Below are 17950 nucleotides of genomic sequence, written 5' to 3' on the forward strand. Positions count from 1 at the left end.
GGAGTATAAAATCCTTACTCTGAGCCATTCTTACCCCTCAGGATAGCTGCAGGGCAGATGTACTTTGTTCTGCACAGAAGAACAAGTGCTCACATAAATGCATTTTTTGCCTAGAACTGTGTGATTCTTGTGCATTTCTCCAGACACGGTGAGTGCTGATATGGGCAGGCAGGAATGAAGGAATGACATGCAGTCTGTCTCTGTCTTTTCTTCTTTGGGAGGTGTTACAGAGGCTGCCCTTTTCAAAGTGTTTGCCAGTGGAATTAAGTCTGCATCCATCCTATGTAACAAAAGAATGAAACGACACAGTAAAAGCTACAAACTAATCAGAGGTTTGGCAGTCACTTCAGATCACAGAAAAAATGTCTTGATTCACATACACTTAAATGAATAAATAACCAAATTAACTACTTAAGCAGTGCTATCATTCTTTGTCAGTGTGATCCTCAGGCTTATGCAAAGTGTGTGAATGCTCTCTATGCAAAGCAGACAAGCATTTCAGAGGGAAGATGCATTACTCAGGTTTCTTTACAATGAACTGTACCGAAAAAGGATGTTAAGCCTGTAAGCTCAGAATTGCTTTGCCTTCATCATGCAAGCACATTGCTGAGACATGGCTAGCTGACAGCACCAAGCTTATTCTGAGAAAGCCATAACAAAAAACATGTATTTATTCTTTTTAAAAGAAATGAGGAATAACCCTGAAAGCTGACCAAGCTCTTTCCTTCTGTCCTCTTTGTTATTTTCCAGTATCTCTGGGCCTGAGTCAAAACCACAGCTGTCCATCTAGCTTTCCCACTGACTTCTGTGGGGCTGGGATGGGGCTTGCATGTTATCTGGCCTCAGTGCTGTCCAGAATTTGTCATCTTATATCGCAGGCTCCCAGAAAGACAGAGCAGCAGACCCCAGACAATGTGAGGTAAGAATACAGATTAAGGCCGCCTGGCACAGGTAACTGTTTTGACACAAACAGCGGTGAGGCATGGCTTCAAATCCAAATAAAGGAGTGATGCCTAAGCATGATATCCTGTGTTTGAAGAGCACCAAGCACAACAGATGTGGAGGCTTTGGGCAAAGTGATTTAATAATAGTATGAAGAAGAAATAGAATTGTGGCTGAATTTGATGTTTGACCGCAGTTCCTGTCCTCTCAACTTTGCTAATATACATTACAACTCTGTTTTCTTCTGGGAAAATAAGGACATACATGGGAGGTATCTCGCTCCTTTCTACTTGGACATGCAGTCTTTTGAGGTGTTGTCTATTAGGGTTTTAGGCACAAATTTTGTGTTATCCAGGATGGCACACAGATCATCACTGTCATTCCTAAGCTTGCTGGTAGAGCTAGCTGAGCTTGCTGTATTCTGGACCAGGTGACATCGTTGGTCTTTGCAGACCAGCAGACTTCTGTTCTCCTGTCCCCTGTGTTCCCTCCTAACCTGTAAAAAGTATGTGAAGCACAAGGGAGAAAAGTCAACATTTGTTCAGTTCAACCTTGCACATGGGATGGAACAGCACATGGCACCCGAGTACATCAAAACACAGTTCTCCTTACACAGAGTGGGTTTTGACTAAAGAAGTAAAACCAGGAAGGAAATAGTTAAAATCAAAGGAAAAAGGCACAGTGTAATAACCACAATAAACAGCTACTGACCATGCAGTAAAGCAGTGGTTTCCATAAGCCCAGGCGCTTTGCAGAGGTTGGCCCCATCCACTGCTATCTTCTTGAGCACGCAAGCGTGAAAGATGTTCACTTAGGAAAATATAGGTACTCCTTTATTCACACCTAGGAGCAAATTTCTTCTGCTGGTGATAAACCCCATCAAACACCAAAAGCGTCACCTCAACCACAGCATGCAGGCCTGCAGTCATGGAGGAGAGTGCTCCCACAGCTGAGCATCCCACTCCTCATGGATATTATGAGGATCACCCTCCCACTTTGAAGATTTCTCTGCTGTTTCTGAAGGGCTGCTTCAGGGAAAGAGTAACATTTCCAAAAAATCACATTTTTCAGGCTAGTCCATTACTATGGGTGATAATTTTCATCATCATTTTTAAAGGGATGGTTCAGTGATCCTTTGAGAATTTGAGTGTCCGTTGTTTTCGCTGTTTGGACAGCAGCATATAGGCTATAACCATGGGCTTTAAAAATAAATAAGTTAGTAACACCCTGCTGGCTTTAAATAGAGGTTTTGGCATATGCACCTTCCCTTTGGGATTTTGATTTCTCAGATCTGAGTTCCATCACTTGGCAGCACCGCAAAATGTGCCACATTTTCCCTTCACACAAACCCTCACATGATTTTTCTGGAGTGCAGTAAAGGTGTAACAAAACTCTAACTGGACAGACCGAGGCTCTGAGAAACAAAGCCACCAAAAGAGCGGCTCCATAAGGGAAATAACTATTGTCACAAGTGGACATGAGCATCACCACAGGTAGGATGATGAACCTGAGGGCTCAGCTGCCTGTTGGGACAGTGGAATAAATGCACTGCATGAGTTTTCAATTCAAAGAGCAATAAATCTTTTTCCATTCAACCCCAGCATGCACCTAACTACTTATCCTGCATATTGATAATTAGTCAGCTATGTTATCCTCATAACCTTCCTGTTTCGGCTGTTTTCTCTTTTGTTTTGTAAACTCAGATCTGGTAAATAATGCAGTCAGACTTCTCCTCTCCAATCACTGTCATTTTGTCCTACAATGCTCAGTGTCACTTAATAAAGTGACAAGAAATAACGCACTGACTGCGATGTATATTGCTTGCGTTCGTCTTCATCGCAACAATGAGTCATTATTCAGAGTATGTTTATGTAATATCATAAATACCAATCTCTGGTATTTATGCAGCATAGTATTTACTTGGGCAAGTTGCCACATGCACTAAAGAAGTAAACAAAGAGCCATTCTTTGGAGGGTTAAAAAAGTCTTAAAACGAATCCAATTTTCCTTCATAAGGCACTCCTTGTTATTTTACCTAAAGTGGCTCTTTAAGATATACAGTATGATAAAACACACAATTCCTGGGAGACGTAATTATGGTTCCTAAGAGACTGGTGAATAAACAATCAGGAAAAGAGTGTTTGTTTTCCCTAGGTTTTTCTTAACTATTAATGGAAGGCATTAAAAAAAAAATGGGGAGGAATGTGTTGGGTCGATAAACGGCAAGAAAAGCTGAGGAGGACACTTCACTGAACACACAGGGTTTCTGCCTTAAAAGCAGTACTATTTCATTGGATTGTAAATAATCCTATTTTGCAAACGTGTTTGCGGTGGGTGTAAATACCACAGTGCGCTCTTTGTTATATTTACTGTACTGCGTACATCAATGGCTCAGCGCGTGTTCCAAAGTAAAGAGCTCGCCTTGTCTCACGTTACCTTTAAGCATTAACACAAACAACTTCCTTCGAATCAAGGTGACAGAACCTTCTGCATTGTACGAAATGTTCTATCTGACACAAATTCCTCAGAGCGGCGGGGGCCCCGTCTGGCACAGCGCTGAGCCATGGCAACTACTTCTCTAGCAAATCAGGGACTGCAGTGAGCCCAACATGGACACGGACACTGTCAACATGGAAGATGGCTAAAGCAGAATCAGCAGTTCAAGAAAACATTGCAACCTACGTATCTCAGAACACAATCAAATGGGACAGTATTGAGTAACATTGGTCTACATGAAGTCACTCGGTGATCTATCACTTAAAAACACACGCTCCCAATGGCACTGCTCATTTCTCCACATCAGTTCCCTCTCCTGTAAATCAGATTGATGGAACCAAGTCATTCTGTTAGTGAAGAGCGATGGGCTATGGAGTGCCCTCACTGAAGCACAGCTTCTCACCGCAGGACCTGGGCATGCCCCAGCTCCTGTCACTGCAGCCTTCTAACCTCATGTTAGAAATACCACATTCCTTTAGCAGAGACAAACAGAGACCTTACCTTCCTCCTGTGGCAAGTAGGTGTCAGAGCAATAGATCGCACTGCTGTAGTTAATGTTCATTTCTGATCCACTTGTTTCCTTTAAAAAAAAAAAGACTGCAGAAGTCACAAAATAGCCTATTTTCCTCAAGAAGATCTGAAGTAAATGTTGATGCCATTGGCAGGCTGAAGAGCATACATGGGCTACAGGCTAGTACCTACATGATGGGAGATATTTTGTCTCTTTATCTATCCTGCTCGTACAGATTTGCAAAAATGGTGACAGAAGAAATGTATGCACAAGATGAATCTGGTCAAGCTAGTACTTGTTTCTGTCCTTAGGATTTATTAGAGAATTGAATAAACATACTTGTTGTGGTAATTAACCCCACATAAATCACAAATCCTGTCTTTATAGGGTTTTGTTTGTGCTGCTGTCATTAAGAGCTATTCAGTGTTTCCAAACTGGAGGCAGGCCTGAGGTGAAACCTCAGCAAGCAAAGGGAGAGGATGCACAAAATGGGGGACAAAGCAGGGAGACCCCTCATCACTGGGCTACTTCCTTGAGGCTCCAGCAATAAAACCCACCAAGCCTGAGCACCTCTGGGGAGTCTCAGCTTGGTAACTATGTTTTTGTCATCTAAGAAAAATAGACTGACCACCAGGCTGTCAACCACCAGGCCCTGATCGTGTGAGGCCCTTTCCCCTCACCCACGCAGAGCTCAGGATCTGTCCAGCCCAGTGTGTGGCATATGTGGATACTGCAGTACAAATTGTTCGTGTCAGGCTGGGCTGTTAGCTGTTCCTCAGCCTCTCGATGGTCCCTTCAACAGTCTGCAGAAATCCTGTCATTGATTTCAGCAGGCATGGGATCAGAGTTTGACCTCCCAGATACCTGCATGGATGCATGGTGGCAGTGCTAACTGCCCTCAGGAACAGTCCCTTATCTTCTCTTTCGCTAGGACCATCCTGCCCTGCGCCTTCCTGCAAACACCACTGGTAAGAGAAGCCTCTCTCCATAAGGAAATGCCTTCCCTTCTGTAACAAAGCCCTCTAATTAATTAGCGGTGTTGTGATGCCTTCGAAGAAGGTCTGAAGTGACACTGTAATGCTGACTGAGTGGAGTCTGGCAAGTTGCTAGACCTCTTGCTGACATCTGCCATACAGAGCATGCAAATGATCGAGGTTAAGTAATAGCAATGAGGAACAAGACAGTTTCTACGCACAGTTTTGATCACTTTGGTAAGGAGTGGTTGATCAAAGATGCCTCTCAGTTCAGGACACTTCTTACTGGAGGAAGATTACCCAGTGAATAATCTGGAGCCGCCCAGCTAGGAGCCTGCTGGAGGATGAAAATATAATGAGCTCTTGATAGGTCAGTACTGCTTGTGAGACAACAACGCTTTTCCACTCGTGCTATGAACCCATCCTGTCTTCAGGCTACACTGGTGAAAAAATGCTCACCCAACAAAGACAGCACAACACAGCAAAATTGAAAACACATTTAGCAATTTGCATACCTTGCATGCCATAGAACACCCCCAAATCCTGGTGGAAATGTGCATAATGTGCCAGACATCTTGAACCCAGGAACTCCCCTCCCCATAATCCCCTGGGACTAAAAAGTTTCTGATTGTACTCCAGCTTCCCCATAAAAGCTTCATTGTTACAGCAGCCCAGCCTTTACCAGGAGTCATGGCATCGGGCCACAGCCTCCAGGGACACTCTCAAGCTGCACAAAACAAGTTTTTCCAAACAGTTTAAGTATTTCCCAGCCCAGACTCTCACATTCTAGTTGTTTGTGCAGGGACAGTAACCCACCAAGCCCTGCCTAAAATACTGGTTGTTTAAACTCCACAGAGACATTTTTACTAACATTCCTTACTGCCGTAACCTCTTGACCACTTTAAACTACTATTAACGGGCAGACTCCATATGCCTGATGTCAAGGAGTCATCCTTGCTTCAAAAAAAAGCAGCAATTGGACAATAGATATGATTGCTGCTTCCTTAGCGCCACTGCTGCCGCTGGAAATGTCTTTGTTCAACTGGACTTTGCAGCAGAGACAGCGTCAGTGAGGCACCGCTCGGTTGCAATAAGGGTTTGTGATGAAAGTGGGGACATTGGGTGAAAGATGGTGGGCACGGGGAGGTGATGTGGTTAAGGGGAGCTGTGCCTGCTGGAGCCCTGTGTGTCCCTGCAGGGCTGAGGCTTTGCTCTGGTCAGAGCTTTGATATCCCGTATCTTCCCCTCTGTTCCTGCTCTAACCAAGCTAATCAGGGCACTCGTTTGCTAAATTAGTACTAATTAATGAAATGCTAATTAAAAAAAGGTCTGACTAATTCACAGCTTCTGTTTGTCACGGACTCTCAGTACTTTGGAGGCACCAGCATGTGCCCAACATGCAGCCAGAGCCAGGCATGGGTCAGAGCTCCGCTGTCCTCATGGGAGTGAAGCACCGCTCTGAGTCACCGCTCAGCCATGCAGTGTTTGGTGGGTTTTAACACAGAGCCTTTCAGAAGGTGACTTTTAGGTGGCTCACTCTGCAAAGACAACAAAAACAAACTGAAGAGGAATTTTTGGAGTGCCAGCACCAGGCCCTGTGTCTGCCAGAAGCCCAGCAGCTCTCAGTGAGTTGCTGCAGGCTAGTGAGTGCCAAGGGACAAAGCTGTTGTACAGGTGTATGAACACACTGCTGTTTGAGAAAATAAAAGGCTTTAAATATGCTCATAAATTCAGCTAGTGGTGTGGCCAAGGGCCCTCAGTCCGTCAGCACATTATCCCCTTAGGCTATGGGCAGGGATAAAAGCTACATGGACAGACAGTTGCCCTCATGTCCTCTCCAACGGGGCAGCTTCAGCCAGCAAGCATGTAGCACAGCGTCACCCAATACCTTGGTAAGGCCTTTGGCTCAGTTTGGTCTAATTTGCTAACACATGCACCATAATTACAGGGCTTGTGTTTAGGCATATCTCAAGAGTTCCTTGTACATGTAATAAGAGAAGCTCATTCATCTGGATCCCATGAGGGAAGACCAGCCCTACACCATCCAGGGCCAGAGCCCTTCACACAGGTGCCATTGAAAGCTATTGGGAATCAGTTGCAGATCAAACCTGATGTTTTGCAAAGTTCTGCCTTTGTTCCTTGCACTTGCTTTCTGGCAGCCCTTATGGTGCCTGCTGGCAAGGCAGGGACACAGGCAGGCTCCTCAAAGCACCCTATGTTGCTCCAGCTTCCCAGTGCAGTCCTTCTCTGCTTGCTCCAGCTGGGGACACTTCAGTGAGCCTGAAGGTACCAAACTGGGGGGTGCTCCTGAATGACAATCACTGCTCTGCTGGTGGGTGCACAACAGAAGGAAGGAGATTTGATTGTTTACACATGGCTCCTTGCCAGTATAACTACATTGCTTAGAGCTGTACTGCCTTTCTTTAGCTTTAATAGCTATGGACCAGCATAGCTTTCTCTGGAAGAATTTAAATGGAGGCCAAGTCCAAGTGTGGAAGTTGATCCTTTGCCTTCTGTGTGCCCAATGGCAACATCCTGTGTTGTTTAATGAGCTCCATCTTGCATATTGCATGGAATAGGTTGAGCCTCAGAAGTGCTTCCTGGTGTTGTATCAATCCTTGGCCAGGTAACACAGCTGGGCAGTTTCTCTTGGCACTGCCCTCAGCTTGGGATGAAGCTTTTCTCTCACTCCATGGCAGTTCTTCACTGAAGCTGTCCTTGCTCCATCTTCAGCAACACTCACTGCTTCTCAACACTGACCATCAGAGCTGTTTTTCATGCTTGAGATGATACGGGGTCAGATGACACAACTAGCTGATAGAAAAATAAGTTCACGGCATTTATTTGCCCTAGAAATATGTCTCACATTAATGAAATATTCTAAGAGAAAGCCTCTGGGTCTGCTCCCTAAACAGGGCTGCACCTGATGGAGCAGGACAGTGGGACTGTGACATGCAATTACAGCTTAGCAGGCTGTAGGAGTAAGTGAGAGTCCGTGCAAGGCTGTGAGGGCTCATCACCAGGGGGCTAGGTTGGAACAAGCGCTGCAATGGCTCCTTTTGGTAATACGGTGAATTCCTGCTGTGGAGGAAACTGGAGCTGTGGTATAGGGCACAAAGTGATGGTACAAACTCTGCAGTGGTTAGTCCTTGTTGAAGCTGAAGGGCTGCAGCATTACCAGGAAGATTGGTGCCTTTTTCTGGATGCTTTTGTAGAGTTTCTGACAATGGCTTAAGACATGAAATGCATTAATTTCTCAAGAGAAATTTTTAGTTCCCAAAGAACTGAAACATTTTGAGCTCTTGCACTGAATTGTTGGCTCTGTCAGAAAACGAAACCATGCAGCTGCCCAGACCACCATGTTGCCACCAGAGGATAGACATGGCTATGAGTGCAGGCCCTGCCAAAGCCCATCTCCATGCTCCACTGATAGATCCCAGCTACAGTTCTGCACTGGGGGAGCCCTTCCACTGAAGTGCTACAACAGCAGTTGCTAAAGCTACATTTGGCCTTACATCTGATTTTCTTTGATTTTTTTTTGTGCAACCTCTGGCAGGTCTTCAGTGCATTCAGTTCTTTATATTAGAGCAATCTATCCCACATGCAACCAATTAGGTTTAGACATATTTTGGTGACCATAATATTGTACACACATTATATCAACTTTTCAACAACAGAGGGTGGCTCCTACATGTCACTTTCTAGTGGGGAGCATGCTGACTGCAGTTCAGAAATATCCCAAAGAGAAAAACATATTCCAGAATTATACTGAGCCCAAATGTGCCACTTGTAGACAACATTCTGGCTTTGTGTACCTACAACAGGGACCCAAACACTGTCCCTCCTCAGTGCAGCACACAGGGCAAAAATCTCACTAGACCTGCATGACCAGGTTTGCCATCCAATAACCTCATCGCCTACCACTGTCATTGCTTGTGACACGCACCAAGTATGTTTTGATTCTCAGAAGCAAAGAGGCAAGAGCATTCACAAAGCCTTTTAGTCCCTTTCCCTTATTCTGTGCCCCTAAGGAGGGATAGGAGACAGTACGGGTGGGCATTTGCCCTCACCGCCTCTGCGCTGAATGCGGTTTGGTCCTCATGGCTCCTCAATCCCTGGCTGCTATGCTGACATATCATACTCCAGCCATTATTTATCATATTATCTGAAACTCTTCCTTGGGAAATCTTCAGCTGGAGACACATCTTCCTGTCACTCATGGTGGAAAAGGCCTATTGATCTGCATTATTAACATAGACAAGGATTCTGGATGTGTACTGACAATTTACCCTGCCAGACATAAGGCTCTAAAGGAATAACCATAAATAATTACTTGGCATGGGTTCCATAAGGCAGGCTGGATGCCTGGCCCAAATCTGGGTCAGCACATGGGCTGTGGGGCTCCCTGACCAAATGAAAAACAGCAAGATGAGGCAAGATACAGGTAATCAAGGTGGGATGGCAAGTATCACATCTGTTATCCCTAGGAATGTACTCACAACTTTGTTTCCCTGAGCAGGGTACGAGACTGAGTCCCTGACATCACCCCCAGAAAGAAGCACCTTTTTCACATGCTGTGCATGTCCAGCACCTCACAGCACCAAGCCTGCAGTTACCAATTAACTCATCAAAGCCAAAAGAAATCACAAAAAAAAACAGCATAGAATGAAAATGCAAGAAATAGCTTCTACTTGGGCATGGATGGAAACTGAAACACAGTTCTCTTCAGATAACACTGGAACAATAAAAACGTTCCAAAATTCAGCACAGACATTGAAAGCACATCACTAGTGCCTCCTTTGAGCTCTGGGATAGAGGCTATTGACACTGGTATTTGTTAAAGAATCCTAGAATCTCTTCACCATGGACTTTGCCCCGCTAGGGACTGACAAGGAGCTCAATTCCTCATGTGGGTCATTTCCATTCAATGGAAAGAGCCAGTGCTGATGCCACTGAGCAGCTGGTTTCTTTGCTCTGCTGCCAGGGAGAAGACTTCTAGTGGCAGGGGCCTGGTGGCATCAAGAGCAGCTTCATGTCAACTGTCCCATGGCTTCAGAGCTCTCCTCAGAAACTGAGTTCTTCTCTCACATAAGTGGGGACTTTCTGGTCCTCACCACAGCACAAACACGTAACGAGAAGCCCACATGCGACATACTGTAGATCATGGTTCTGGAGCTAGAATATTTGCAGAGCTTTTGCTTTACACTTGTTGTAGTGCAAGACGTCTGGATACCACGGCAATAGGAAGTCTAATGGACTTCAGACAGGAAATTAATGGAGCATCTTTCCTTCAAAATTGTATTTCTGTCAGAATCACAACACTTTGAGGAATTATTACTGTTACCCAGAGCATTTGGAGGAAGATACGCCAACAATTTTTGGAATAAAGCATTTAGATTTTTGATTTTACATAATATATGCATTTTTAAAAGTTGTAATAATCCAAATAAGCCAAAACTATTTATTTTTGTGGAATTTTCCTTTGTGGAGAATTTCAACATTTTGAGGTTTTGTTCTGAATTGGAATGAAAACAAATTTCAAAATCTCAAAATTGTCTGTGAAACACAATTTCCATTCTCTGGCCAGCTCAAGTTTCAGGCTAGAACATGTATAATAGCTCCCCTGCAGGGAATCCCTTTAGGAAAAAAAGTCTCTGAATGAATTCAGTGGTGCAAACATACCATTTTCAGGATCTGCCTATTTTTCCAAGTAGGTAGTGGTACCACTGAGAACTTCCCAAGTCACTACACGAGAAGCCTGCACACATTCCTGAAAAACCTATTTTTAAAAGACACTGCTAACTTTGCAGAATTGATGGTGGCTGTTTCCTGGTAGTGCTATTAGTCATTCAGTCATAGCTGTCACACAGATCACAGAATGGACCTCATAATTATGTTTTTGTCCTACCTTTGTTGGACTGTCTTGAACAGCTTTGTATTACATTTTCAAGGTAGATGCTGTGTATTCAGATTAAAATATTTAATAGAACAGGGTTATGTTCTAGGATAACTAATGGATTTAAATATTTATAGCCTCAGCAAACACTGCTGCCCCAAAATAAAACTAAAAAAAAAAAAAAAAATCAGATATTACAAACATTCAGATTTGCACCTGCACATGGAAAGATCAAAAACCCACATTAGGACAAATTAATTATTAGAGACTTTGATGGAGATCTACTCCAAATGCTATTATCAGGACAGTTACTTCAGATTTAGAATGACATAAATGAGATTTTAAGCTGTTCACAGCAGCTTTATCACAAAAGTATGAAGAAGTTTAATACTTATATGAATTAACACAGTAAAGTTAATCATGCACTCTAGTAAAAACAAACCCTGCATGCCATGTTTGTGTTTGCTGCCCTTCTCTAGCCATGTTTTACTGCAAGGGAGTTCGTGCTTGCTGTTCTTGGTGTGTGCTCAGCGCTGGGCTGATGTGCTCTGGAGAGTGTCTCTGCTCCTCCAGAAAACAAAGGCTCTGCGTCAAGGTGAAATCTGAACTAAACACACATTTGCAGTCAAAGTTTGTTTATAACTCTGGACTCTGCTGGGGCAGTTACACGGCAGTTTCACTAAACAAACAAGTAGAAAGCAGGGCAATGTCCAAACATTGGAGTGCAGCTTATTTAAATTGCATGAATAGTTGTCAGAGGAGCAAAGCTGTGAGTGAAACACACTGTCTCTGCAATAAATATTAAAGTGCATGAAAGGCAGATCAGACTCATGCCTAGATATGACTGTAGGCTGGCCTTGTCTTTCACCAAGGTGCCTCCAACCAACTATCTCAGCATAACACAGGAAGTCATTGAGAGACCATTTGGAACTTGACATATTTGTTGCAGTATCAGCAACATAAATCTTTCAATCCACCTTGAGTTGCTTTATTGTAAGGTGTGTGTTAAATCACACACAACAGGATACACCATCTGAAGAGCTAGCTACAAAAGGGAGAACAAACCAGAACAGCATGGTAAATCTATCAAGGAAGGCCACAGAGAAGCCCTACTAGTTGGATTGGTATCATAGCTGTCCCTTTCCCATGCCTCACTTCAGCAAGATATTTTCTGCCATTGCATCCTGTTGAGCCGTCTGATCACCTTCTGTATACAAACCACCTCCTCTGCTGAGCTGCCCATGCATCTCTTAATGCAGATCTCTTTAGAAACCTTGCTGAGATGCAGAAGTGCCTCTATCTCCCATTTTATATAGGCAATTAAGATCTAACAGACTGCCAGAATTCAAGTAGACTTGTCTTCAGCTTACACTTCCCTTTCAAATTTTCTTCTAGAGAGACTTGTTTGGATTCGGAGAATAATATTTCCATCCACTTATCTTTCAAACTCCTGCATATCCTTTACTGACCATACGCACTGACCATACGACATGCTCATACAAAATGAGCAGTCATCTGATGCAGATAAATTCATCATGACACACAGAAGTTCATAAATTTGTTATGGGCACCTGTGATGTAACCACAGCCTTTTGACGTAGTACCCCATCTTTCCTTCCATTCTGGAAAGTGTGTGAAAAATGTGCCCATCTGATTAGATACTTAATTTCAATGTTAAACGATCCCAATATTAATATACTCCCTCCTTGATTGTATTGCCCAAGAACTGTGGCAGCACGCTTCATGCTCAGAGCCCAGCTTTGCCGTGGCACTGCCCCATCACACCCCGGGTACCTCTACTGCTGCCACTGCTCAGCTCAGCTCTTGCCCTTCTGGAAGGAGAAAACACGTTTCACTTGGAAGTGGAGAGGAAAGGGTTTATCAGGTAGTCAGCTCCCTGCCAAGTATGTCCATGCAGCAGTTCTCACATATCTGATAGTAATTCACCAGCAAATTCATTACCTAAAGTCTTAGTTGCTTTCCTCAGTAAAGTACATCCATTTTAGAATCATTAACTTTTACTCACGAAGGCTCTTCTCGTTCCAGTATGCCCCTTCTCCCGTGCTTGGAAAACTTCCCTTTAGATGCTGCAGTTGTTCTTTTGCATTTTCGCCCTCCATCACTATCTGTGAAGCACTCTGTTGGTTTCGGTCTGCTCTGTCTGTAGCATGCAGTGCCTTTGACACGAGCAAATGTAAACCAGGGTCATCTGCCTTCGAACATGCCAAACTGAAACAAAAATAAAGATTTGCAAAATTAACACCATTGCACAGATTTATTCTAAGGGAAGTGGGCAGAGAATTGGTCCCAGGAAGACTGTAATACAGGAATCGCTAGATTCCTAGACAAAACCTGTCTAAGTGAGTTTGTGGTCAACACTTGAAACAAACAATTGGCCCTCCCATCAGCTCTTACAACATGGCAGAGCTCCATGCGGCCAGCACCAAGCGCTCCTCTGCGGCTGCTGCTGGCAGGGCGGCATGGGAAGGTGCGGTAACGTATTAATGCACACCACAAGGCAGAAACCACTGCTGCTTGTGATTCCACCTCAAATACTTCTTTTTTTTTTTTTTTTTTTTTCAGTATGTAAACATGGGAGCAAAGAGGCTGAATGGTTTAAAAAGCAGCAATTATGGCCGAAACACTAGAAAGGAGAAGAAGATATTGTAAGCCTGAGCAGAAGTGAGAGAGAGGCAGCTCTCCAGCTTGGAGGGACAAGGGATTTGTGCAGGGAGCCACAGAAATATTTGTCTAGATGCCACAGAAGAAAATGAAGAAAAGCATGCTTTATAATTAATATCACAACGATCTTGTATCACTAAGATCTAGCAAGCTGGGAAATATTTCCTTCGGGGAAGTTCTGGACTTTAAAATCTAGCAGAGATTTTCTCATAGCTAAAGGATAAACACACAGAGAGTAATTAAGTATTGGATTCCCCTCACACAAAATGTATACATGAAAAAGCAGCAGCACTTTTACAGCAGCAAGGATTATACAGGACTGAGAATGCAGTGAGAAAAACCTGAATGCAGTCCCACAGGCAGCCAGCTGCAGGTTGACACAGCACACCGTCAGTGGGAAATAATGGCAGAAGTTAAATGGGTCACTGCAGAAGCAATAAGGAAGTAAAAGAAACACAAAATCAGTAATGTTTATCACTTTCTGCCATCCAGTTCCTTTTACAATGTGGAAATGGCTGGTTTGCAGCACCACAGTGCAAGAACCTACCAGAAGCTTTAATGCACCTTTCTAAGCAGATGATCACAATCACAACATTAACAGATCTGTTTTATTGGTAGTAGCTGCAGCAGCAATGGTTGCTGTGTTACAGTAGCACTGAGTGTCACAAACTGCCTGCCCAGGCCCAGGGCATGTTGCACCCTACGAGTGCACAGTCACAGATGGAAGATTTTAAAACCTTGATCTTATTTGCTCGTGAAAATTTGATTTGATTTAAAACTTGCTCCATTCCAGCAAAGATTTATGAGTGTGCTTTTCTTTACCACTACCACTTTCTTTACCACTGTGAGGAACGTGACAGGTCACCATGTGGAAAGCTAAGCAGATGCAGGATAAGAATCAGAAAGCAAATGGAGGAGATGGCCAACAGAGAATATTAGCATCCCTGAAGTTCTTATTTTCCTTCACCTCTTTGTAAAGAGAAGCTTTATTTAATGCCAAGCTCCTCTGTTCTCTGAAAACATGAGCAAAGACCCAGATAGCCCTAAAACTTCAGAGATTCAAAAATGGCAATCGTTTGGCTTCTCATCATTTGGCATCTGGTTTCTGAGCCTTGCAGTGCATTTGGATAACATTTTCAGGCTTTTCCCTGCAACTGAAGAATTAGAAATTTATTGTTTAAAAAAAAAAAAAAAAAAAAGTGAGCTAGTCATGTGATCATGTGCTTCCAGGAGCTGAGACTTGAAGAAAAAGCCCACCCCAGACTCACAATAAAACCATGAGAATTGAAAACACCAGCCTTAAGAAGCTCATCCAAGATTTCTGCTGTGCATGTGGAAAACCAGGGTGTTGTCAGGACTAGTTAGCTAATGTTATAAAGCCTTCAGAAGAAAAACGTTAGTTATTATTTAGGAGGAAACCGAAGTGCAAAGTGTTTTACATATAAATCTGCACTTTGGAAGGACAGCATTAGAACGCAAGATTGAGCTCCGGATTACTGAAGGATAATAGAGAGGTTTTAAACACAGCCATAACTCATTCTGCATGAAAATGACTCAGCAGTGCCTCGACCAAGCTGAAAACAGGACCTCTGGAAGCGATCAGGAGTGGGCTGCCTCCCCTCCTGCCTCTCACCCCATCTGCTCGGGACAGCAGCAGTGCCGAGCAGACCAGGCAGGGAAGCTCTGTGCCCAGCCAACTGCTCACCTCCTCCTAGGAGCAGAGCAAAGGATGGTGGCACAGCTCTGCTAGCCCTGGCAGTAATGCTCTGCAGAGCAGAATGATATGAAATGCATGGTGTGAGAATCCCTGTATTCATATCTTTGTTATTTTGGGGGTGTCAGACCAGCTGTACCTGGCTGTGTGCACTGAAGCCACCCACTGGCAGTCAGAGCCTGTTTGGAGCACCTGGTTTCAGGCAGAGCAATCCAGTTTGCTCAGCACAGACCACGTTACTGTGCAGCAGAACTGGGGGAGAAGGACAACAGGGAGATTTACTTAAAAGATGACTCCTGAACCAAGCCAACCCACCCCCACCAGCTCACCCACCGCTCCATGTGACAGCTCTTGGCCTTCTGAGAACTATTAATTTTAGGCCAGGTATTTTTCTACTTAATCCACTTGTGGGTCCATAAACAGATATTGCTAAGGGGGTGAGGACTCCATTAAATCACATGCAAGCCTGCTGAGAAAGGGTTTTGCCTTTCCTTTGCACCTTTTACAGTCAAAATCCCACCCTTCTGCAGGCATCCAGAGCTGAGAATCACTGGTTTCATTTTTTTGGACCAGATCCATGAGCGGCTGAGCTCTGTTCAGTTTGGTGGCAATAGAATAATTCACACATGTTGAAACATTCATCTCCTGGCTTTAGCTGCTTGGAGATGGACCTGTCTTACACGCTACAAGCTGCTTGGAACCCACTGGTCTCCCCTCCTACAGATGAGACGAAGGGAGTGCTGTTACTTTGTTAGGAGAACTTAAAACAAACAAGCCGCCACCAACTGCAGTCCATGTATATGGTTATGATTTTAAATTGCAAACAGGAGGCTACTTGGCTTTGCATGGTAAGCATTGTCTGGCAGCGGATGGGCTCCTCTGATCTCCCTGAGCCTTGGATTGCTGCTGTGAGATTGTGTCACAACCAGTCATTAATTATTTCACCAAAAGCTTATTTTTCTCATTTCCTCATCATTATTTCCACCTAGTTTCTTAAGAATTGAATCCAGCTATTGGCAAGGCTTGTTTCTCCCAAGCAGAGAAAAGTATTGACCTTAGAAAAAATGTTCTGTTGATAAATGTCACTCACGTGCACATGTATACACACACCAAGCAGAAATTACTGTATATGTGTACAAATGCTGCTCTGCCCTCCTTGCCCTCTCAATTGCTCTGGACACAGATTCCCCTTATTCCTACTTGTTAACAGATGGAAACAGAGCCTTTCTCTGAGGAAAAGCAGAAAGGAGGTGAGCAGTATTGTTACCTCCTCAGGAGACAATTATTTTTTAAAAGTGCCAGAGTATTCTTGGAAAAATTGAGATCCCTCCTGATAGACAAAACAGGATAGCTCCGGCACTACTCATGGGAGATAATTACAGCCTCAAGAGAGTCATGAAGACCAAGCCCAAGGAAGCAGGGAGGAGCAAGGCAGCCAGAACGGCTGGAGCAGGGGCTCAGCAAGATGTCGCCAGCCACCGAGATGCGAGCCAAGGGAGAGGAACAACAGCTCCACCAAGGTCTCCCTGCCCCCAGAGACAAGAGCAGTCTCACAAGAACGCTGTGGCTGACAGCCCAAAGTGAGGAGGTTCCAGGGTTGCAGTGGGCCAGGGGTGAGGGCAGTGCCCCAGGAGAAGTCCCTAGGCAGCCACGCAGCCCAGTTGCTCAGCTCAAACAGCAACAGCAGCTGTGAGATGGAGAGCTGTGCTGCCATCCTACAGAAGCCTGGGCAGGCAGCGACCTGGTGAACCTCTGTACAGCCATCTTGGTGAAGAGCCCAGGTGTTTTGGGGATACACAGTGTTCTTTTCATGAGATGTTCAGTATGTAATGCGCAAAGCACTGAGGAATGCCAGCAAGGTCCCTCCTGTTCCTGACTCAGCAACATGCTGTACTAAGCGCAGTTTGTCCTACAGCTTCTGCTAACGAACGACTCACCACAAGGACTCCAACTCTTTCACAACACGAGGGGCACAAGAACATGACAGTCACCACACTGAGCTAGGCCAAAGGTCCATCTATCTCCTGTCTCCAATAGTGGCAAAAGCAAAATGCCTGGGGAGAAGTATGAACACAGGGTAAGCACATACAGCTTTTCCCCTGAGTATTCTCCAGCCCCCAGCCATCTCCAGATTAGGAATTTCTGCAGCCAAGGATGGGTTTTGTGTGCTTAGAGCTCTGTAAACTGCTCTGAGTCGCATCGTTCAAAAGTCTTTGTGTTTCCCCAAATCTCTGTGCTCTTTCAAGATGTATTCTTTCTGATCTCTTATTATTTGTGCTTCCGATAGCTGGACATTTGCCTGTCTACACCATCCATCTAAATTTTCCACTCTTTGCCTTATGTTCTCCCCTCTTTCCGTCCCTCAAACTTTACCACATTAGCCAAAGATGTCTAAAGTTCAACTAACCTGCAGGGCCTGTCCATCACTGGAAAGTTGACTCTTCCACGCTACAATCTGCTGCAGAACCTTTTGGTTCCAGGATTCACATACTGTCCTCTGTCTCCCTACCTGCACTTTTTCTTCCTGACTCATCTTTCTGCAGTTCTCTGTCCAGGGCTGGTGACAAGTTTTCCAGTGGTTGCTCCAAAATCTTACAGTGGATTACTGTAATTTCCCCCTCAAAATTGGGTCATTTGTATCAGCCTTGTATATGAAAAGTGATTAATCTATTAAAAAACAGCACCAAAAGGTGCTATCACCTTGTGTAACCAAGGTTGGGCCATGCACTCCTGGA

General features: G+C 44.3%; 1 long non-coding RNA gene across 4 annotated transcripts in view; it reads right to left on the reverse strand.

Annotated features, from left to right (window-relative positions):
• LOC125699294 (uncharacterized) overlaps positions 1–17950 on the reverse strand; it is a 138549-nt gene that overhangs the window by 4254 nt on the left and 116345 nt on the right. The window contains exons 2-5 of one of the 4 annotated variants that reach the window (XR_007379507.1): positions 12846–13048; positions 5145–5257; positions 3940–4018; positions 35–1785 (exon numbers count right to left, since the gene is read on the reverse strand). This is a non-coding gene — a long non-coding RNA (uncharacterized LOC125699294). Of the gene's footprint in view, positions 1–34; positions 4019–5144; positions 5261–12845; positions 13049–17950 lie in introns of all 4 variants that reach the window. The other 3 variants (XR_007379509.1, XR_007379506.1, XR_007379508.1) reach the window with 3 other exon arrangements.

The sequence above is a fragment of the Lagopus muta genome, chromosome 12, assembly GCF_023343835.1.
Source record: "Lagopus muta isolate bLagMut1 chromosome 12, bLagMut1 primary, whole genome shotgun sequence".
Lineage (NCBI taxonomy): Eukaryota > Metazoa > Chordata > Aves > Galliformes > Phasianidae > Lagopus > Lagopus muta.